Source organism: Papio anubis, chromosome 4 (genome assembly GCF_008728515.1).
Source record: "Papio anubis isolate 15944 chromosome 4, Panubis1.0, whole genome shotgun sequence".
NCBI classification, from domain to species: domain Eukaryota; kingdom Metazoa; phylum Chordata; class Mammalia; order Primates; family Cercopithecidae; genus Papio; species Papio anubis.
Window position 1 is genome coordinate 103692738 of NC_044979.1, and position 22841 is coordinate 103715578.

The 22841-nt window shown below is 37.7% G+C and overlaps 1 protein-coding gene across 12 annotated transcripts in view; it reads left to right on the forward strand.

The window, feature by feature from the left end:
- Positions 1 to 22841, forward strand: part of BBS9 (Bardet-Biedl syndrome 9) — a 583258-nt gene that overhangs the window by 532115 nt on the left and 28302 nt on the right. The window lies entirely within an intron of this gene.

Sequence of the window (22841 nt, forward strand, 5' to 3'; positions counted from 1 at the left end):
ATTTATTTTATATAGTTTATATATAAACTATATATGGAGAGTTTGACGGGTTATTTCAGAGTGAGTGGAAAGACTATTTCAAAAGAAAATTTGAAGACATTTTAAAACTTTTTCTATTCGGCAGTTAATTGATTGCTATTTTTAAATTTAAAATATGCACACTTTAATTGCATCAAGATTTCTTGAAGTTATAGCTTGGGCTTGTTGCTTAGGCTTAATTAAAAAGAAATGATCATTTTATTCACAAGTGGGGCTCTTATCTGGCTTCTGCTATTATGTAACATTATCCAACTTGAACAGGTCTGGTGATAGGAAGATTTACCACTCTAAACTTCAGGACTTGAGGCTGGTTAATATTTGTCTTTTAAAAATAAGAAATGATTTTTAAAAAGATATTCCAACTTCTCCCAAGTAGAGGAGGACAGATAATAATTGATGCTGTATGATCTTGCCTGGCCCAGTATTCCTTTCAGCTTTTTAGAGGGGGAATTAGAGTGGTGTTCTCATGGGTTCTATCATGCTGGCATGAAACAGTTCATCAGTATCTCTTTTAAAAGCCTTAAGGAAATGTCCTCTTCCTACACATACTCCCTTCCAAGACTAAACCAGGAAGAAGTTGAATCTCTGAATAGACAAATAACAGGCTCTGAAATTGAAGCAATAATTAACAGCCTACCAACCAAAAAAAGTCCAGGACCAGATGGATTCACAGCCGAATTCTACCAGAGCTACAAAGAGGAGCTGGTACCATTCCTTCAGAAACTATTCCAATCAATAGAAAAAGAGAGAATCCTCCTTAATTCATTTTATGAGGCCAGTATCATCCTGATACCAACGCCTGGCAGAGACACAACAAAAAAAGAGAATTTTAGACCAATATCCCTGATGAACATAGATGCAAAAATCGTCAATAAAATATTGGCAAACCAAATCCAGCAGCACATCAAAAAGCTTATCCACCATGATCAAGTGGGTTTCATCCCTGAGATGCAAGGCTGGTTCAACATACACAAATCAATGAATGTAATCTATCACATAAACAGAACCAACAACAAAAACCACATGATTATCTTAAAATATGTAGAAAAACCTTTGACAAATTTCAACAGCACTTCATGCTAAAAACTCTCAATAATCTACATATTGATGGAACATATCTCAAAATAAGAGCTGTTTATGACAATCCCACAGCCAGTATCATACTGAATGAGCAGAAACGTGAAGCATTCCCTTTGAAAACTGGCACAATACGAGGATGCCCTCTCTTGTCACTCCTATTCAACATAGTGGTGGAAGTTCTGGCCAGGGCAATCAGGCAAGAGAAAGAAATAAAGGGTATTCAATTAGGAAAAGAGGAAGTCAAATTGTCCCTGTTTGCAGATGACATGATTGTATATTTAGAAAACCCCATTGTCTCAGCCCAAAACCTCCTTAAGCTGATAAGCAACTTCAGCAAAGTCTCAGAATACAAAGTCAATTTGCAAAAATCACACGCATTCCTATGCACCAATAACAGACAAACAGAGAGCCAAATCATGAGTGAACTCCCATTCACAATTGCTTCAAAGAGAATAAAATACCTAGGAATCCAACTTACAAGGGATGTGAAGGACCTCTTCAAGGAGAACTACAAACCACTGCTCAGTGAAATAAGAGGACACAAACAAATGGAAGAACATTCCATGCTCATGGATAGGAAGAATCAATATCATGAAAATGGCCATACTGCCCAAGGTTATTTATAGATTCAATGCCATCCCCATCAATCTACCAATGACTTTCTTCACAGAATTGGGAAAAACTACTTTAAAGTTCATATGGAACCAAAAAAGAGCCCACATTGCCAAGACAATCCTAAGCAAAAAGAACAAAGCTGGAAGCATCACACTACCTGACTTCAAACTGTACTACAAGGCTACAGTAAACAAAACAGCATGGTACTGGTACCAAAACAGAGATATAGACCAATGGAACAGAACAGAGCCCTCAGAAATAATACCACACATCTACAACCATCTGATCTATGACAAACCTGAGAGAAACAAGAAATGGGGAAAGGATTCCCTATTTAATAAATGGTGCCTGGAAAACTGGCTAGCCATATGTAGAAGGCTGAAATTGGATCCCTTTCTTACACCTTCTACAAAAATTAATTCAAGATGTATTAAAGACTTAAATGTTAGACCCAAAACCATAAAAACCCTAGAAGGAAACCTAGGCAATAGCGTTTAGGACATAGGCTTGGGCAAGGACTTCATGTCTAAAACACCAAAAGCAATGGTAACAAAAGCCAAAATAGACAAATAGTATCTAATTAAACTAAAGAGCTTCTGCACGGCAAAAGAAACTACCATCAGAGTGAGCAGGCAACCTACACAATGGGAGAAAATTTGTGCAGTCTACCCATCTGACAAAGGGCTAATATACAGAATCTACAAGAACTTAAACAAATTTACAAGAAAAAACCAACCCTATCAAAAAGTGGGCAAAGGATATGAACAGACACTTCTCAAAAGAAGACATTTATGCAGCCAACAGACATGTGAAAAAATGCTCATCATCATTGGTCATCAGAGAAATGCAAATCAAAACCACAATGAGATACCATTTCACGCCAGTTAGAATGGTGATCATTAAAAAGTCCGGAAGCAACAGATGCTGGAGAGGATATGGAAAAACAGGAATGCTTTTACACTGTTGGTGGGAGTGCAATTAGTTCAACCATTGTGGAAGACAGTGTGGAGATTCCTCAAGGATTTAGAACTAGAAATACCATTTGACCCAGCCATCCCATTACAGGGTATAGACCCAAAGGATTATAAATCATGCTGCTATGAAGACACATGCACACGTAAGTTTATTGTAGCACTATTCACAATAGCAAAGACTTGGAACCAACCCAAATGTCCATCAATGATAGACTGAGTTAAGAAAATGTGGCACATATACACCATGGAATAAGATGCAGCCATAAAAAAAGGATGAGTTCATGTCCTTTGTAGGGACATGGATGAAGCTGGAAACCACCATTCTCAGCAAACTATCACAAGGACAGAAAACCAAACCCTGCATGTTCTCACTCATAGGTGGGAACTGAACAACGAGATCAGTTGGACACAGGAAGGGGAACATCACACACTGGGGCCTGTTGGGGGGTGGGGTGCAGGGGGAGGGATAGCATTAGGAGATATACCTAATGTAAATAACGAGTTGATGGGTGCAGCATACCAACATGGCACATGTATACCTATGTAACAAACCTGCACGTTGTGCACATGTACCCTAGAACTTAAAGTATAATTTAAAAAAAAAAAGAAAAAAAGAAGAAATATCCTCTTGCTAAGAAGGCTCAAAATGGGATTTGAACATATCTTTGCCCTATCACTTTATTTTTATCATTATTTGTAATGATTTTATATTATTATCATGCCTTCACATAAGTTATCACATTTGATTTCTACATCGATCTTGAAATAAGGAGGGAAGCTATTACCACCAGTGTATACAGAAAACTGAGGCTTAGGGATTTTTAAGTAATTTTCCCAAGGTTGCAGTACAGTGGTGAGGTGGAGCTGGTAGGAAATAAGTAAGCTGGACTCCTGACTCCAATGCTCATTCTTCCCTGCTAGGCATTCTTCCTTACACTCCCAAGTGGGATGACTTGCAGACCCCAGAAATCATAATAATTGTTCGGCTGTGGTCTGGATTGGAGCAAGACAATGTCAGAGACTGCTTCTTCCTCTTTCACAGGAAGTCATCTGCTTGTGCAGGCTCTTTAAGACTACTTTTGCACTGCTCTACATATTTCTGTTGTTTCAGTGGAGAACTCTGCTAAATAATTGAAGCCTAGTTTTGGCAAGTTCTGGAAGATAAACCAGAAGTTACATAGGAAGTTGAGTGTATTACTATTCACCTAGCACAATCTCCCTGCCACACACAGCCTGCAAAAAACAAACAAACAAAACAAAACAAAACAAAACAAAAAAAACAACAAAAAAACAAAACAGAAAAAAACAAGGTTTCAGGTAGGAACTTAGGTTTTATGTTGCATTGCCTTTGGGAAGGACTCATCATCACAGCTGCGTTCTGAGATTCCTGAGCTGTTAAAATCTATCCCATATCAGTATATAAACTTTCGTATTTCCTGTATCTCTAGGACAAAAGACAGTGGTGCAGTCTTCCAACTGGATTCAGAATATACTTAGCAAAGCATATGCAAAAACATATGCAAGAACTAGTGTGAAACACTGAAGTAAAGCCCAAAGGAAATATGCATTAAAAGTACCAGAACATGAAAATCTTGTGTTCAAAGAAGTGCATTCAGCGGCTTTAGGCTGCTGCCTTTTGCAGGCTCTGCTCTCCCACCAGGCTTCAGGGCTGTCTGTTTCTCCACAGTCAGAAAGCTAAAGCTTACTCTTTGGCCCTAAGTCCTGACAACTTGAAAATCTTAGTATTGGGCATTCCTATTTGAAATCCCTAATAAAAGTGGGAAATTTTTGAAGGGCCATCCTTTTCAGTGTTTAGCTTGGAACTCATCCTGCCTTCAGGGGCCTCCAAAAAAGACAAACCACTTCATCCTCTGAAACACTTCATTATGAGCTGAAAGGGAGCCAGTACAGAAGACCCTATTCTCTCTGAGATGGAACAGGACAGTATGTTTGTCTTGTTTCCTAGTATTGCCAGGTCTTAGGGTCACCAAGCCATCCAGTATCTCAAGTTGGTCTTATTTATTTGTGTCATGCAAAGGGGAATTCATTTCCTAAATTGTTAAGAGTTTAAATGTATTTATTACACTCTTTGGAAGGTTTGGCCCCGGCGTGTATCACAGCCCTGTCTTGAAGCACTGAGGTTTGTTTTCCATCAGTTTGAGCCTCAAACATAAAAGAGTTTCAACAGTGGCTAGGATATTACCTGTCATTTTAATGATCAGAGGAAGAGAAGTTAAATTATAAGATGACCTGGACAGCAACCAGACTTCAGAATCCATTTCAATAAAGTGTTAGTGAGCTTCCCAGTACCCCTGATGATGGTGAAAAAAATAAAATGTCAGCCAAGCTTTTCAAGACAGATTAGAGAATTACCCAATTCCCTCCACCTCCTCATTCTAAGTCTAAGGCAAATGTTTGTTTAAAAATTTAAAACTAAGCAGTTATGTTCAACTGGATGAATTCATTCATTTGGGACAGAACACCAACCACAAAAAATGTAATCTATAATGTTTGCTTCATACCTAGCATATTCTTTATGAAGAACTCTCCTTTCTGTGTCATTACTCAATTGGAACACCATAAATGCAGCAAAAAGTCTTATTTAATTATTATCTGTTTTAAAACCAATTTATTTATGATAACAATAACATTTGTCGACCACTTTTGTATGCCTGGCATATCCTTATGTGAACTTTTATTTAATCTTTTAAAAAATCCTGCAAGATAGGTACTTATTACCCCCCTACTTTATAGATGACTGAATAGCAGCCTCTGCCGGTTAGGTGACTTGCCAAAGGCCATTCAGCTGTGGAGCAGGAACTAAAGCCCAGGAGTCTCACTCCAAGCCGGTACCCTCTGCACTAGATGGTTTTCTGTCGTGTAGCTCAGTTAGCCCAGGTAACATGGTTAGTTGATGACAGGTCTACTGGATGATCACTTGAGAAAAGAAAGTTAATCATGAGGCATTGTCTTGCAGGGACAATGGCAGAAATGGACAGGTTTTTAACATGCTTATTTAGCATCTGTATAATTGTAGTAGGCCCTGTAGAAGTAAGTTTATAGAAGTAGACTTAGGTAGAAATGAAGTAGGTAACAGTTGAGAAATAGGATTGCTTATTTGTATGCAAAATGATAGCTATCGCTTGTGTTGCCAAGAAAAGACTTTGTTTTTCCTTTTTAAGTGATGACTACCCATGCGCTGCTCCTAAGAGACCAGAGAAAACATCAAAGAACCCTACAAGAGGCTGAACCAGAGAATACTCTGGAAGGTTGTTTAAGAACAATTTCACTGAGGGGAAATTTTTTTACAGATCAAACTGGCAGATGGGAGTTATTCATTCATCTCTTCCAGAAATAGCTAAAGAGATACAACAGAAATCATTCCAGTTTGAACATATATAGGGTGATGGATTCAGCCAGGATGCTAAGACAATTTTGGATTTTTTCAGTTTTATATGCTTAGGGTTTCCATGAATATCACTGAAGCCCGTGATTCAGTAACTTGGAGTGCTAGAGGTTTAATGCTCTCTCTGCATTGTGAACCATATCTTTAGAATAGAACCTTTGGAGAAAGTAAAGGTTGTTTTAAACATTGGTGAGTATCCATACCAAGCTATATAGCCAGTCATTGGCCATGGCCTTCAGAAAAAGCTTTTGTCTACCACTTGCCAAAAGATGTGTATTTTGTGTGTATTTGTGCGTGTGTGTGTGTGTGTGTGTGTGAGAGAGAGAGAGAGAGAGAGAGAGGAAGAGAGTAAGAATAATCTTTTTTGTTTGTTTTTTTGTTCTAAAATGTCCATCTTGGGCCAAGACACTTTGTACTTGCTTTGGGGAAAAAGACTATAAAATAGGACATTAGTTTCAAAAATAAGTAGTTTTTCTAGTAGAATTAAATGATAGAAGAGTAAGTTCTCACTGGTGAAATGGAAGGTCACTGTATGTCCAGAGACTTTAATTTACATCTATAAACGTTATGACTGTGGCACATTAAGCCCATATTCTTGTACATAAAAAGCCACTTTACCTCAGACTTACCTTGTTCCTGTAAAAACAGAGCTTTGTTTTATAGGCTGTCTAGCTGTATCTCTGCTTGACAAATAGACATCAAATAAAGAAGCAATTGTCGTGCAGGGAGACCCATGTAACTTACTCAGAGACTTTGGCTGGATCTCCTTACCTGAACAGCCTTCAATGGTAACAAACGGAGCCAAGCTGATAAATGGCTGGTTTTTATTTTTGTGAAAGTTAGAAGTATCACCTGCCAAGAGGGTTATTCTTGTAGTTTGGGGGGCAAAAGCCTTACTGGTTCCAGAATGATGACAGCCACTAACATTTATATGATATTCTGACCTTTCCAAAATCATTTATATGATCTCATTTTATCTTTACAGGGTTTTTAGAAAGTAAAAGCCGTAATATATATAGCATATACTGTTTCATTTTGTTTTTCACGCACATGAATTTAAACACACATGATTTCCAAAAGAATTTACTATCATTTTCTTAATAGATTAATGTACTCTTTTTTTCCCTTTCTTATTTTCCTTCTTTTGTGTTGTCTAGACAGTTTTACTTCCAATTATTTTACACCATAGTCAGGCTTTGGTGAGCCTTCCAGGCCTTTGCAGGACATTGTGATTTTTTTCTTTTCTTTTCTTTTTCTTAAGACTTATAAAATCATGACTGGTCTTTTTTCTGCTAGGTTTTCTCACCTACCCCTAGCCCCTCTTTGCTGTAACAAATATTGACCCAAAGTCCTTGAGTTATCTCAGTCAGGGCCTGGGGTCAGGGAAGGCCTATCAGACGTCTGAGTGGATGTTGGAAAATATGGAGGAGATAGGCCAAGTAGGAGGGAGGCAGAGATGTTCCAGGCTGAGTGAACTGTATGTGTGCAAAAAGGCACAGAGGTGGGGCACAGTGTGAGGAGGCTCGGAAACATAATGTGAGCAGACCCATGGGGCTGCTTGGATGTGGTGGTGCCCATCAGAGGAGGCTGGGAAGGGGCTAAGTGAAAGCCAGGACAGGATCGGAGAACTGCAGTCTACTCTGAAAAGCTAAACGGAACCACTTAAGGCTTTTAAGTACAAGAGTGATATGATCACTGTTCCCTTTTCATAGTTATACCTCATGTCTACAACACACACACACACACACACTCTGCAGCTGATGCTTACAAAGTCAAAGTTACATAGTTAACATTTCTGGACACCTTCGACCTTCAGGTTCTCTGTCTACTCACTTGACTTCCTGCCCATTCATTTTATTCAATTCAGTAAACATTTAGTTAGGAACATCTTAAAGCCCTCCAGGAGCAGATCTGCCACATTGTATGTTTATGTGGACTTAAAGAGAACATGAGGATTTGGGTGATGAAAGATTTTTCTTCATTTAAACTTGGTAACATCCTTTCCCATCCGCATACTGTCTTGTTAAATGTTTCCCCTTATGACTACCATGGTGTTGCACGACTGCTTAGTTTGTGGGAGCTCCATACCACATCTATTCCTGCCTGCTACCAGAGGACCAGCCTTTGGAACAAGACTGCTGCTCCAGAACTGAGTAATGTGGGAGCCTGTCCTTTCTCCTGTGTTTTGCATTATCTTGAATATACCCTCTTGTTTCATTTTGCTGGTATCTACAATTTGACCCTCAGACGTCTGAAAACAGAATTCTATTTTTTCTAAGACTAACCTTACCAAGCTCAGACATAATAGTAAAGAAATCTCCTTTTTGACTAATTCAGTGACATATCTTAATATGAAAGCATTTAGCACCGTGCCTAACAAGTAGGGGATGCTCAGTACTTTTGTTTCCTCTCCCCTGTACCCTTTCTTCCTAGTTTTATTTGTTTGTGTTGCTTTTTGGTATTTTGGTTGATATTGTTGCATCAGCTCACATCCATTTGATAGATCTGTGATAGATAAATAAATAGACTTATTTATCTACAGACAATCTGTAGACTGGATCTTCCTTTCCTTTCCTTTCCTGTCCTGTCCTGTCCTGTTCTGTCCTGTCCTGTCCTGTCCTGTCCTGTCCTGTTCTTTCCCCCTTGACTGTCTTTATATATATATTTCTCTCATTGGATTCTTGATATTTGGTTCAATTTTCGTATGTAGTTTTTGTTTGTTTGTTTATTGAAAGCCATTTTATCCAAGTGATTGTGCTTAATTATGGGAGATACAAGCCAGGATAAGATAAAATCCTCAGCATAGGAGAGGTACAGGAGATGCACAAATAAAGAGGCCAAAACATGTGATGTGCCCTTTGGGAACATCTAGGGTGTTTGAGAGCTAGGGCCTGACTCTGGATTTGGGGCTGGAGAAAATTTTACAGAGGAAGTGATCTAGAGAGGCCAAATGCTACGAACATGGTTTTAGAGCCATGTTTTTGGTTGAGTTTATATCATAGCTTCACACTAACTAGCTGTGTGACCTTGGTTATTTAACCCCTCTGTGCCTCAGTTTTCTCATCTGTAAAGGGGAGATTATAATAGCATTACCTTGTAGATGTTGTTACAGTGTTGAATGTTATTATATGTATCTCATTTAGAATAGCACTTGCCTTTTAGAAGCACTTGACAGATATTAGCCATTGTCATTATTATTATTTCTATAATTATTATCGTAGTTATTCTTTAAGCTGATTCATGAAGAATATTATTTAAGGGAACATTCCTGGCAGAGGATGTAATTTAATTGGTGTTACTTTGAATATAGTAACGCCTCCACTATATTTTCTAAGTGGATATTGTTAATGCAGAGAGAAATGATCAATATTTTTATACTTATATTTTACATGTATTTTGTAATCTTCTACCTAGTCTATGTGATAGATGGAAAATAAGACTTTTTATTTTATATTTTTGGAATTTTTTAGGTCTACAATTATATCATCTGGAAATTATGATCATTCTTTTTTCTAATGCATACATTTCTTCCTTTCTAAAATATCTTATTATACTGCCTTGAATTTCTAGAACAATATTAACTAGTAGTTGTGATAGCCAAGATCCTCATCTTTAACCTAATACTAATGTGACTGATGTGAATATTTTATCTGCTTTACTTATAAATTTTATGTTGCCTATTAGTTTTAGATCCTTATTCCTAGTTCGCTGGCATTTTTAAAACAATTCGAGTCCAGATTGCTCATCATCACACTATGGAATCTCTCTTTTTTTTTTTAATTAGAAGTGAATGTTAAATATTATCCTCTATTGAGATTCCATTTTGATATATTGATTTGAGGACTTAATTGAATTATTTTGCATTTCTGAATCAAGTACCTTTAATTATACTTCAAAAAATATGATTCTGAGTTTGATTTACTAATACCCTAATTTGGGTTTTGCATACATATACATGCATGAGATTGCTCTCAAGTTTTTTTCCTGAATGGGTTTGTACTCAGGGATTTGGGTGGTTTTATAGCATGGTGGTGCTAACTTTGGAAAATAGGTCTTCCTATAAATGTTAAGTGTTCTACCACTGTCCAGCATCTTTAGAAAGACGCCAAGTTCTCTTCCCTATGATGATTCTTTTAATCATTTTTCCTTTACATTTGTCGTAATTAAATTTTATCCTCTATGAACTCCTTTGCATTTTCCCAACTTTCAGAAGGTTGATTTTGTCTTTTTTCAACATAATTGGTAAAGGCTTTATTTTCCACTTTATTATTTTACTTCTTTTTAGTTGTAAATCCTATCTACTCTAATGAGCCACTTTCTCTCCTTTGTAATTATATGCTGGATTCCTATAGAAGTATCCACCAATTCTGAATTCTTTTAAAACAGTGTAAGATGATTTTAGACAGTCTAAGGATCTATCTTCATTGGTGTATCTTTAAGTTACTTCTGTGCTAATTCCTTTTTTACTAAGAGGAAACTTCAGTCATTTTCCCAAACCCTTTCACTTTTCTTTAGAGCAAGGGATGTAGTAGGTGTTGAGGATATGGAGTATATACCATGATCTTATTTTTGCCAATCTAGAACTCAGATTCTTTGGACAGTAATTCACAACCTCATTTCTGCATGTCTTTCCTTTCTGACAAGGAGAAGCAAGATAATGGGATAGTTTAGACTTGAATTTTGGAGTCAGCATATAACAGATTTGATTTCAAGTTCTCCCAATCACTATGTATGTGACTTTGAGCAAGTCACTTAAGCTTTTTACAGCTTAGTTTCATCATTAGTGAAATGAGACACTAAAAACTGCCATTCTAGATCACTATTAAATCAGCAAACATAAAATAAGTAACACTATGGCTGGCATATAAGTGCTGAAAAAAAAATGGTACTGATGTAATTATTATTCAATTATGATTAACATATTCTTATATAAAAATTGCATCCAGTTCATCACCCCTCAAAACCCACAGTCTGGATCTAGTTGTCTGCATTGTCTAAACTGTAGATCATCTGTACATTCCTGCCTTGTACATTCATACCTTTTTTAGAGTTTCTTCAATTTCTGCTTTCTGTGTTTCTTTCACTACTGCAGTGTGCTTTGGTAGAAAATACTCATGACACAGCAGACCTGGGCTCTACTCCTAACACAGCAGACCTGGGCTCTACTCCTAACAGGGTCATTGGCTCATTGTCTGACCTTGGGTCAGTAAATCTTTTTATCATTTATTATAATAACTGCCAATTACTGAGCATGACTTTACCTCTGATGCCTTATATAAGGTTTTATTTACTCCACAATCAGTTTTAGGAAGATATTTTCATTTCTCAAGAAATAGAAACTCAAAGGTATTGGGTAATTTGCCCGGGAGATAACTTGATGTGTGGTTTTTCTGGGGCACGGAGGTGCAGATTTTCTATAAGGAACTTAAATAAACAAGTAAAAACCAAATAACCTCATTAAAAATGGGCAAAGGACATGAACAGATACTTCTCAAAAGAAGACACAGAAGCAGCCAACAAACCTGAAAAAATGCTCATCATCACTAATCATCAGAGAAATGCCAATCAGAATCACAATGGGATACCAACTCAACCAGACAGAATGGCTTCTGTTAAGAAGTAAAAAAAAAAAAATGAGTAACAGGTCTGGGTGAGACTGCAGAGAAAAGGGAATGCTTATATGCTGTAGGTAGGAATGTGAATTAGTTCAGCCACTATAAAGAGCAGTTTGGAGGTTTCTCAGAGAACTGAGAGTTGAACTACCATGCAACCCAGCAATCCCATTACTGGGTATATATCCAAAGAAAAATAAATCATTTTCCCAAAGAAACATGCATTCGTATGTTCATCGCAGTGCTATTCACAGTAGCAAAGATGTGGAATCAACCCAGGTGACCATCAACAGTGGATTGGATAAAGAAAATGTGGTACATATGCACCATGGAATGCTATGCAGCCATAAAAAACAATGAAAGCATGTCCTTTGAAGCAACATGGATACAGCTGGAAAACATTATCCTAAGTGAACTAAATGCAGAAACAGAAAACCAAATACTACGTCTTCTCACTTATAAGTGGAAGCTGAACATTGAGTACGATGGTCATAAACAGAGAATCAATAGACACTGGAGAATGTAAGAGCAGGGAGGGCAGGAGTGAAGGTTGAAAAAAGCTACCTGTTGGGTACTATGCTCACTACCTGAGTGATGGATCCATTCATACGCCAAGTCTCAGGATCACGCAATATACCCCTTCCAAACCAGCACTTGTACCCCCGATTCTAAAATAAAAATTGGGAACAAAAAAGTTGCAGATTTTTACCTACTCTACTGCTCAAAGTTGTGATACCAGGGTCAGGTGAAGTTCTTTCATAAACTGTGGACTATGATGTAAATGGAACAGCTCTCTCAGCTCAGTATTTTCTCTCCTGGCCACCACCCTGTCACCCCTGTACTTTCTGACTTGTGGATTATACAGTGAGCTGCTTATCCTCATTCCCTCTGGGTTTTCACATCCTTTGTTTCCCTCCATTCTCTCCCTTCCTTTTCTTCTTTCTGTAGCATTTCCACAGAGTTGCTTCTTGGAGCTGTTATTCTATATCCCCTTTCCTTAACCAGAGAGAGCTCTCTCCTCTGCCTGATGTTTTCTATTTCAGTTGATCTCTTTTGTGTTTGATACCATTTTTTAAATTGTTTTCATAGCTTAATTGAAGGCAGACAGTTCTACATTTCCTCTTTGTGTTTATAAAAGCTTGGTTTGAAAAAGGGCAGTGCAGGATGTATAGGAGGTAAGAAAGAAAAGAACAGAAACCATTGGGAAGGGCTGCTATGTTCCATCTTCAAGGAAAGTAGAGCTGGGGTTAGTCCAATTGTTTGACAATTGCAAGGGAGTCATAGTACCATAGTTTGGACAAAACCTGACTTTTTATTGGCAGAAAAATATAAGATAGAGATGGAGGTAAATGTGAATAATTCAAAGTAATGTTTAAACTTTCAGGATATTTCACCTTCTCCGGAATTAGAGATTTACGCTAGTAAGGAGTTAGGGAGGAATTTGAAATGTTTAGATTACCAGAGTGTAAAAAACATTGTCCAGTTGTTTATCTAATCTTTCATTGGGCTTGCTTTTAAAAACACGTTTAGATTTGAAGTAGCCTGGGAAAAATAAACTGTTCCAGGCCATAACTTGATGCCCCAGTGGATATAACATGGATCCTTTTTCATTCGTTTTGAGAAATTTCCCAAGCAGACAGATGTCTTTGTACCTTCCTTTGCAGTTTCTTCATCCACAAATAACTATTATCAAGAACTAGAATTACAAGTGCTCTGTTACTTCTTTTTAACTTTGATTCCTGCAAAAATTACTACTGGGATCTTATTTCTTCTCTGGGGTGGACATTTTGTTGTTGTACCTATTCAGTCTCACAAATTCTCCATGTGTTTTCATCCAGTGAGATTCATTTCCTAAAGATTTGTATCAGCTAAAGCAAAGAACTGTTTGAGAACCTTTTTGGGTTCACAGAGCAGCCAGGTCTACTGGGGGAGTAGAAAGAAGAGATTCTATACTGTGTTCTATTGTAACTGCTTTCCAACCTCCTAGTGGAAAAGGCAGATAATACTATGTAAAAATTAGAATTGATTTTGGTTTCCATTGCTTCCTTCTAATCTCTCAGCCTAAATTCGTTCATTTAAGTCGACAACTAAATATTGTGTGCCTATTGTGTGCCAAGCACTGTTCCAAGACTTATGATACTGTAGCCACCAAATTAGACGAGATCCCTGCCATTTTGGAACTCTTATTCTCACAAGAGAAGACAATAAGCATGATAAATAAGTGAACTATGTATGTGAGAAAGTAGTAAGTGCTAATGTTAAATGTTACAGAAAAAGAAAATGTGTGTCAGAAAAGGGGTGGGGGCCTATGGTTATAATTTCACATTGGGTGGTCAGGGTAGGCTTTGTTCACAAGGCCATTTTTGAAGAAAGACTGGAAGAAGGTGAGGGAATTATTCATGCAGAAATCAGAGGGACAAGTGTTTCAGGTAAAGGGAATGGTCAGCACAATCCCTAAAGTGGGAATGGTCCTGGTGTGTTCCAGGGACAGCAAGGACAGTGAGGCAGTGCGGTAGGACAGGAGGCCGGAGGGACTAGATCATGTGCAGCCTTTGTGCAGACATTTGCTCATTTGCTTTTCCTCTGGGTGAAATGGGGAAAACCATTTTGAATGAAGGAATGACATGACTTTACCTTTTAAAACGATCAGGGGTTATTCTTTTGAAAATAAACTATAGTGGGGGTCAGAGATAAAAATGGGCAGTCCAATTTAAGGGTTACTCAGAGAAGCAATTTAGCAATACAGTAATCCCCCCTTATCCTTGGAGGATGTGTTCTGAGACTCCCAGTGGTTGCCTGAAACTGCAGATAGTGCTGAACCCTGTACTATGAAAAAACGCTGTTTTTTCCTATACGATAACAGGCAGGTAGCATATGCAGCATGGATGTGCTGGACAAAGGGATGAGTGACGTCCCAGGCAGGATGGAGAAGGATGACCCAGGATTTCATCACGCTACCCAAACAAAGTGCAATTAAAAACTTGTGAATTATTCCTGGAATTGTTTATTTAATATTTCAGACTGTGGTTGATTGCAGGTAACTTAAACTACAGACAGCGAAACTGCAGATTACTGTAATTCAGGTAAGAGATGATGATAGATTGTACCAAAGTGGTAGTAGTGGTGAGAAATGGTCTGATTCTGGATATATTTCAAATGTTTAAACAGTAGAATTTCCTAACAGAATGGACATGATATGTGAGAGGAAGAAGGGAATTTAGAATGACTCTAGTAGTTTTGACTCGAGACACTGAAAGGATTGAGTTGAGATGGGGAAGGCTGTGGGGTGAGATGGGAAAGGTTTGTGGAAAAGAATAAGAGTAAAGTTTGGGACATGTTGAGTTTGAGATGCTGTTAGAGATCTAAGTGGAGATATTAAGTAAGTAATTGGGTATGAGTCTGGGGTTCAGGAGAGAAATCTGGGCTGGAGTTACAAAATTAGGAGTTTTCAGCATGAAAATGTTACTTTAAAGCCAGAAGACTGGATAAAGTCACCAAGGGAGTAAGTTTAGAAGAGAGATGAGGACCAAAAACTGAGTGCTGGATATTGTAACTTTTAGGAAGTTTGGGAGAAGAGGAGGAACCAGCAAAGAATACTGAAAAAGACCCTGCAGTGAGGTAACAGGAAAATCAGTAGAATGTAGTATCCTAGAAGTCAGGCAAAAAAAGAGTTTCGAGGAAGACAGAAGAATCAGCTGTGTCAAATGCTGCTCACGGGTCAAGTCAGCTGAGAGGTGAAGATTAGCCCGTTAATGGAGCCATGTGAAGGTCATTGTGATCTTGGGCAGCTTCTGTAGAGTGGCAGAGGCAAAGGCTAGACTGGGATGGGTGTGTGAGAGAAAGGAAAAGAGAAGAGTTGTAAAGAGCATATATAGAGAACTCTTTGAGGAAGCTTTGCTGCTAAGAGGAGCAAAGAAACGGAGGAAGATGCTGGCATGAAAGTGGGGTCAAAAGATAGTAAATTGTTCTTAATTTGATGTATATTGTTGTCCTGTATTACTGATCTGGACCCTAATCTTTGTTCTTTCTTTGCCAAGCTGTTATTTCTTATTGGCCAGTGGTGTTTTTGTTGTTGTTGTTTTTACCAGATCAGACAACCAGTTAAGGTTCTATTTGACTATTTAACCCAACTATTGGTGTTCTAGATAGCTATAGTTGCTGCTCTGTCTTCCTAAAATTTACTACCCTTTGTACCTTCAGTTCCCCACTCATCTTACATGAGAATCTCAGGCTTAGACTAGAATAATTTGGCAATATAAGCCAAAAAAAATGATGCTGGTGCTGGAAATGCTTATTATTATAACACTCATCTATCATTTACTGTGAGTCAGGCACCATGTGAAGTGCTTTACATCCATTTACTCATTTAATCTTTACAATACCCTATGAGCTAGGTATAATTATTATCTGCATTTTACAAATAAGGAAATTGAAGCAGAGAAAGATCAAGTAACTAGTTTTTCTTTTTTTAAAAAAGCTAATAATCGTGGAGCTGGGATTAAAATTCTGACGGTTTAGCTTAGAGGCCATGCTTTTGAAGCAACTGGAGAATTTTAAGAGCAGGCAGTTAGCTAGAGAGATTTCATTTTACATAATATAGGAATTTGCTAGAGTGAATGGGTTACGTTTTTGGAGAAACAGGAAAGAATACAGGAGCTGATTGGTCATTTCCTCAGATTTACTAGCCTATATATTAGTGGGCTGTGCTTAGCCCACAATCCTGGAAGGATGTGCTGGAACATTCTTAAATGATGACCTTTTTTTTAAGGCTGTATTTCCTCAAGTTTCATGCATTCCTTTTTAAGTCAACAAGTAAATATTAAGCACCTACTCTTTGCATAAAAGGAAAAAAATTTAACTCCTTCCCTCTATATGTTTATTTTCCTGTGGGAAGCTGATTTGTTTATCACACAGGCTATAGAATCATTTGGAAACTAAAATAGAAAGGGCTTTGCATGTGAACATAATATTTTACTATTTTTTAAAAGGAGCCTTAAAATTTCTATGTCTTTAGAGATGAGGTGTGAACTAAATGATTCTTTGTTAAGTGTTATTTCTTAGAGGACTGGTGAGCAGTTGCCACTGAATCCTTCATTAATAATCCCTTCCTTTTCCAGAAGGACTTGCCAACACCCATAAAGTATTCACTGGGAGAATTAAAGTCATATAAAAATAATTGGTGTTTGCTTCCTTCAAGGCATACATTTAAATACATTGCTCTATTTCTCTGTTCCTTGGCTGCCTCCTATGTTTAGTAACACTAGATCAGCAGACTTCCTCTTTCAAGGTTCAGCTACTGGCCATTTCAATTTCCCATGAGAAAGCAAACCTACCACTGTTTTACTCTTTTATCTTAATGTTTCATCCATTTATGTCATATTATCTTGTGGGTTTGCATTTTTCAGTAGTAATAGCACTGCTGGTAAATAGAAAACAATGAATGTGATTATGTACCCCTGGTCGTCGTTGCCATCATCATCATCATTTGAGCCCTTTAAATATTCCTATTGTAATCTCAGAGGAGTGGTTATCTATGATAGTAGACTATCCGTGGTTTCATTTTAAAAGGGATGTGTACAGTATTTTCATGTGAATTACTTTTAATGCCTTGGTGACAATTTTGCTGTTCACCACTGAGTTCAACTATGACACTGGTCTACTTACTCCATCCTTGACTTTTTTACCTGAGCATTTTTTTTAGAAAGTCATATATAAATTCATGCTGTATTCATGGCCTGCAGTTTCGTGTGTATTTGGCTGTAACTGTAATGACTAATATATATTGGGAGTTAGAACTGAAAATAATAGCTAACATTTACTGGGAGTCTTTCTCTGTGCCAGGCATTGTGATAGGCCCATTACAAGCATCTAATTTAATCCTAATCTCTCAGAAAGCACATGCTATATTTTCTGCATTGAAAGGAAAGGAAATGAAAGCCCAGACTTTGACTTTGCTCAAGACACATGATACTTGCCATGTCATGTCCCCTTTCAGAGTATCCCTTTCTATGATCAATAGTTTAGTTTGCCACTCTGTGTATATTTCTCTTTTCTTTAAAATATGACATTGTTTATTTAATGGGCTGTTAAACAAATACATGGCTAGATAGTAGAGTTGCCTGGGAAGAAGTCCTGAGTGTTTCTTCAGTTTCCTTGTCCTATGTGGAAGGATATGATAGAACAGGCATACTCCAGAGCTGTTGTATTCTTTTCTCTCTTCTCTCAACCTGTTTCCAAGCCAGTGACCCAGCTGGACTCTCAGTTTCCTAATCACCACCTCGACTCTGTCATTATTAAAAACAACACAACTTGGTCAAGATTATGACTTTTAATTGGGATGTGGAAAGAAACTCAAGTTGAAGAAATGTTGCCAGGATCGTTGGGGAATGAATAGCCACTTGATGCAAGAGGGAAAGCTGTGAGGAACACTAGCTCTCTTATTATGTGGTGTCCAGGCAAAGTGGAGTTATGCTCTTACTATTTCATTTCATTTCACTTTTTTGAGAAATTATTATTGCAGAACCATTGGCTTCCTTTCTTTCTCAACTGTAGCTGTAATGTTTTATTTGTGCATGTGTACTTTTGAGAGAGTATTGGTCTCTGAAGAGGGACTTAGAAAAGGAAAATATTTGAAATGGAAATATCTTAAAATTACATCTCTTTCCAATTGTACATTGGACTTCTTTAGGATTTAGAAACAAAATGGAAATTAAAAATCACAAATACCTTCTTTTCGAACTAGAAAACATTGTACTGTATAGTGAAGAGTTAGTTGAAAGACAGTAGATCTTACATTTCATTGCAGAGTGTTCCAGACGTTGATCAGATGGCAAGGAAAAGCAAATATTAACTTTCTTTTCCTCCCCACCTTCTCACAATGGCTGGGCAATACTTTTGTGTTCCTGTTTGGAGGATTTAATGGCCTTGTTAACATGTGTAAAAACACTGTGATTGGAGACTTTAACAAAATAGTGAGTATAGGTTTTTTTTGTTTTGTTTTGTTTTGTTTTTTTTAGGTTCCATGTTTATGTTCTTACTGGGTGTGTGTCTTTCCTAGTGCTCTAGGTTAAGAACTAAATGTGTTAGAAAAACAGATATAATGCAAATAAATAGAAGAGTTCTCATTTCCTTCAGTGAACAGATCTCCAAGTTCCTGAGCAGTAATTTTACAGTACCTTCTCGCCGTATCAGAAGAATTTGTGCTGACCCCAGCTGCTTTTCTCTGAGTTTTGTTGTATCATAACTGATTAACGATCAATAGGGCCAGACAGCAATTCACCTACATATGGTAGGGAGTTGCAATGCACCAACGTAGTGTAGAGACCGCTCCTGCCAACAATTAATTGGGGAATTCACTTTATGAAGCCCTGTTTACAGACTGACATCTGGAGAAATTCTTAACCTGGATCCATTCCAATCTGTAGGATTTATGGACTGTGCTTGCTTTTTTGTAAATAGAACTCTTTTTCTGCTGAGTACATTCTGTTTACATAATTATCAATGGTTGAAAATAGCTATGTTTCTGTAATTTCTTAATTCTTACCACCAAGTGAGCCTAAATTCTAACCAGCAATCCAGCTAAAAGAATACTTGGACACCTATCATTATTCAAGTTGTGGAAACATCTTAATATCAGGAGAACCCTGCTCTCTTAAATCCCGACTCTCTGACTGGAGCCCTTATGCCCTAAGGGACTTAGTGTTCAGCCTTTACAGGGGTTTTAAAACTTGTTGAGACACATGTTAGACCTCTTAAAATGTATTAGACTCCCTTTTATTCACACACTTTGTCTCTGCTGTGAGGTGTGAAATGGAAATATTTTCAAACATGGGTACATGCATAGTCTTAAACACACTTTCAGTTCCCACCATGTTGTGGGGATCAAAGTTGGTTATTAGGCAGCGGAACTGAGCTCCATACATTTCAAGGGGCATCCTATTGGACACACACTACAGTGACCTTCACCTGCCCCTCTGCAGCTAACCACTGTTGTCTCTGTCAATGTGGTCAGCATGGTTTCTGCAAAAACAGGGAGAAAGAAAAGTCACGGGATGGATTTACAAAGAACGTAGAAAACCGAGTATCATATGTTGGCACTGGAAATCTAAGACTATATAGAAAGGCATTTTCTTCTGCTGGTTTGCTGAATTTGAAACTGTAAAATTATACCTGGTTAAGGGGGTTTTGCCTCTACATGACAACACAGTGAAGAGTGGAGTGGAAATGGAAATGAGAGACAAGTGGACATAAGTCCTCCAGTCTTACCTAGAGAGCAGCAGCAACATTGAATGGTGTCAACCTGATTCACCATGCTGTGTTAAGAGCACAGTAAGCAAAATATTCCATTCCCAAGGGCTTTATTTCCAAGATGTGCTTTGATGAGGTCTATGCCTATTGTATTTATTAACAGTCTCCTATATATATGTTATTCTGGAAAACGTCTGCTCAGTGAGTGCCTTTGAAAACCCAATTTCATAAGACCACACATCTACAACCATTTGATCTTGGACAAACCTGACAAAAACAAGCAATGGGGAAAGGATTTCCTGTTTAATAAATGGTTCTGGGAAAACTGGCTAGTCTTATGCAGAAAACTGAAACTGGACCCCTTCCTTATACCTTATACAAAAATTAACTCAAGATGGATTAAAGACTTAAATGTAAAAATCAAAACCATAAACATCCTAGAAGAAAGCGTAGGCAATACCATTCAGGACATAGGCATGGTCAAAGACTTCATGATAAAACCGCCAAAAGCAATTGCAACAAAAACCAAAATTGACAAATGGGATTTAATTAAACTAAAGAGCTTCTGTGCAGCAAAAGAAACTATCATCAGAGTAGCAGGCAGCGTACAGAATGGGAGAAAAGTTTTGCAATCTACCCATCTGACAAACGTCTAATATCCAGAATCTACAAAGAACTTAAATTTATAAGAAAAAAAAACCCCATCAAAAAGTGGGCAAAGGATACGAAGAGACAATTCTCAAAAGAAAACATTTATGCAGCCAACAAACATATGAAAAAAAGCTCAACACCAGTGATCATTAGAGAAATGCAAATCAAAACCACAATGAGATACCATCTTACACCAGTCAGAATGGCAATTATTAAAAAGTCAGGAGAAAATAGATGCTGGTGAGGCTGTAGAGAAATAGGAACGCTTTTACACTGTTGGTGGGAATGTAAATGAGTTCAACCATTGTGGAAGACAGTGTGGCGATTCCTTAAGGATCTACAACCACAAATACCATTTGTCCCAGAAATCTCATTACTGGGTATATACCCCAAGGAATATAAATCATTCCACTGTAAAGACATACGCACACGTGTATTTATTGTAGCACTATTTACAATAGCAAAGACATGAAACCAACCCAAAGCCCATCAATGATAGACTGGATAAAGAAAATGTGGTACATATACACCATAGAATACTATGCAGCTATAAAAATGAATGAGATCATGTCCTTTGCAGGGACATGGATAAAGCTGGAAGCCATCATCCTCGGGAAACTAACACAGGAACAGAAAACCAAACACCACATGTTCTCACTCATAAGTGGGAGTTGAACAATGAGAACACATGGACACAAGGAGGGGAACAACACACACCGGGGCCAGTCATGGGGTTGGGGGCAAGGGGAGGGAGAGCATTAGGACAAATGAGCTAATGCACGTGGAGCTTAAAACCCAGATGGTGGGTTGTTAGGTGCAGCAAACCACCATGGTGCACATATACCTTTGTAACAAACTTGCACATTCTGCACTTGTATCCTGGAACTTAAAGTAAAATTAAAAAAAGGAAAAAAAAAAAATTTCACAGAAATGTTGGCTTTCCAAGATGGCCCCTGAGCACAGAACAGAAACACACACACACACACACACACACATTCATATGTGTGTGTGTGACTATTGAGATATATATATATATATATATATATATAAAATCAAACATTTATTTGAGATATATATATCTCTCAAGTAAATCAAAGTATTAGTCAAAAAAATTCCCACCATCATAGCTTTACCAGTTGGGTGCTCTTGAGGGAAAGAAAAATTAAGTCCAAGTGAGTTCAGACTGAGCCCTTTGGTCTGAAGTCCAGTGTGGAAGACGAGAGGTCATGGAGGATGGATCAGAGGAAGTGCAGTCCCACTTTCTTTCCATAACATTTTGCATTTTTTCTCCACTGTAGCCCTTGTGTAGGTCCTTGTCTGTGTTTATCCATGATTCTTCCTCACTATAACTCCTAGTCTGGTTTACGTTTTTCTAGCTGCTAATATGTTTTGTATGATTTACAATTTTGTCATTTACACCTTTTGTAAATCACTTCTAATGTCTTGTGTAGAAGTGCATACACAGAAGGATAAAATATGTTATGATCCGTTCTTTCTCCTCCCCTTTGCTTTTCATCCTGTCTCCCTCTCTCCTGCCCATCCCCCTTCCTTCTATTCCTCCAGTTTGCCAAAAAGTGTCTAAATACTCAGCCAGTATTGCTACACAAGCATACAGCAGATGCCTGGCTTTTTATAGCTTACATTCTCCTTGGGCTAGAAAAAAAATATTTGAAATAACTGGAAAAACTAACAGAGTAGAGAATTATCAGAAAATTTATACATGTCTGTGTACCTATGTGCATATATATGAATCATCTCTCTCTCTCTCTCTCTCTCTCTCTCACACACACACACACACACACACACACACACACACACAGAGTGAATAGGCAACGTACAGAATGGGAGTACAAAATTTTTCTCCAGTTCTCTCTCTCTCTCTGTGTCTCTCACACACACACACAGTAAAATTTCTTCAAATGAATATATTTATAGAGAGTCTCTGAGTCTGAGGGAAGCTTCATATTTAAGATAGTGTGATGTTCTTTTCAAAGGGCCCATTCCTCACACTGCACATGAATTATAAACCATTGAAATGAAATCTCAAAAAAACGCTTTATCCATCAAGTAAATTATGATCAAAAGAAAAATGTCACTGGTGTATATTTTTGAGGTTTCTGCTGTTTTTAATTCTTAGTGGCAGTTCAGGTCATACAAACAGAAGATTCTTTGGCAAGTCAGAACAAGGTCTGTGGTCATTTGTGATTCTCTAAAAGT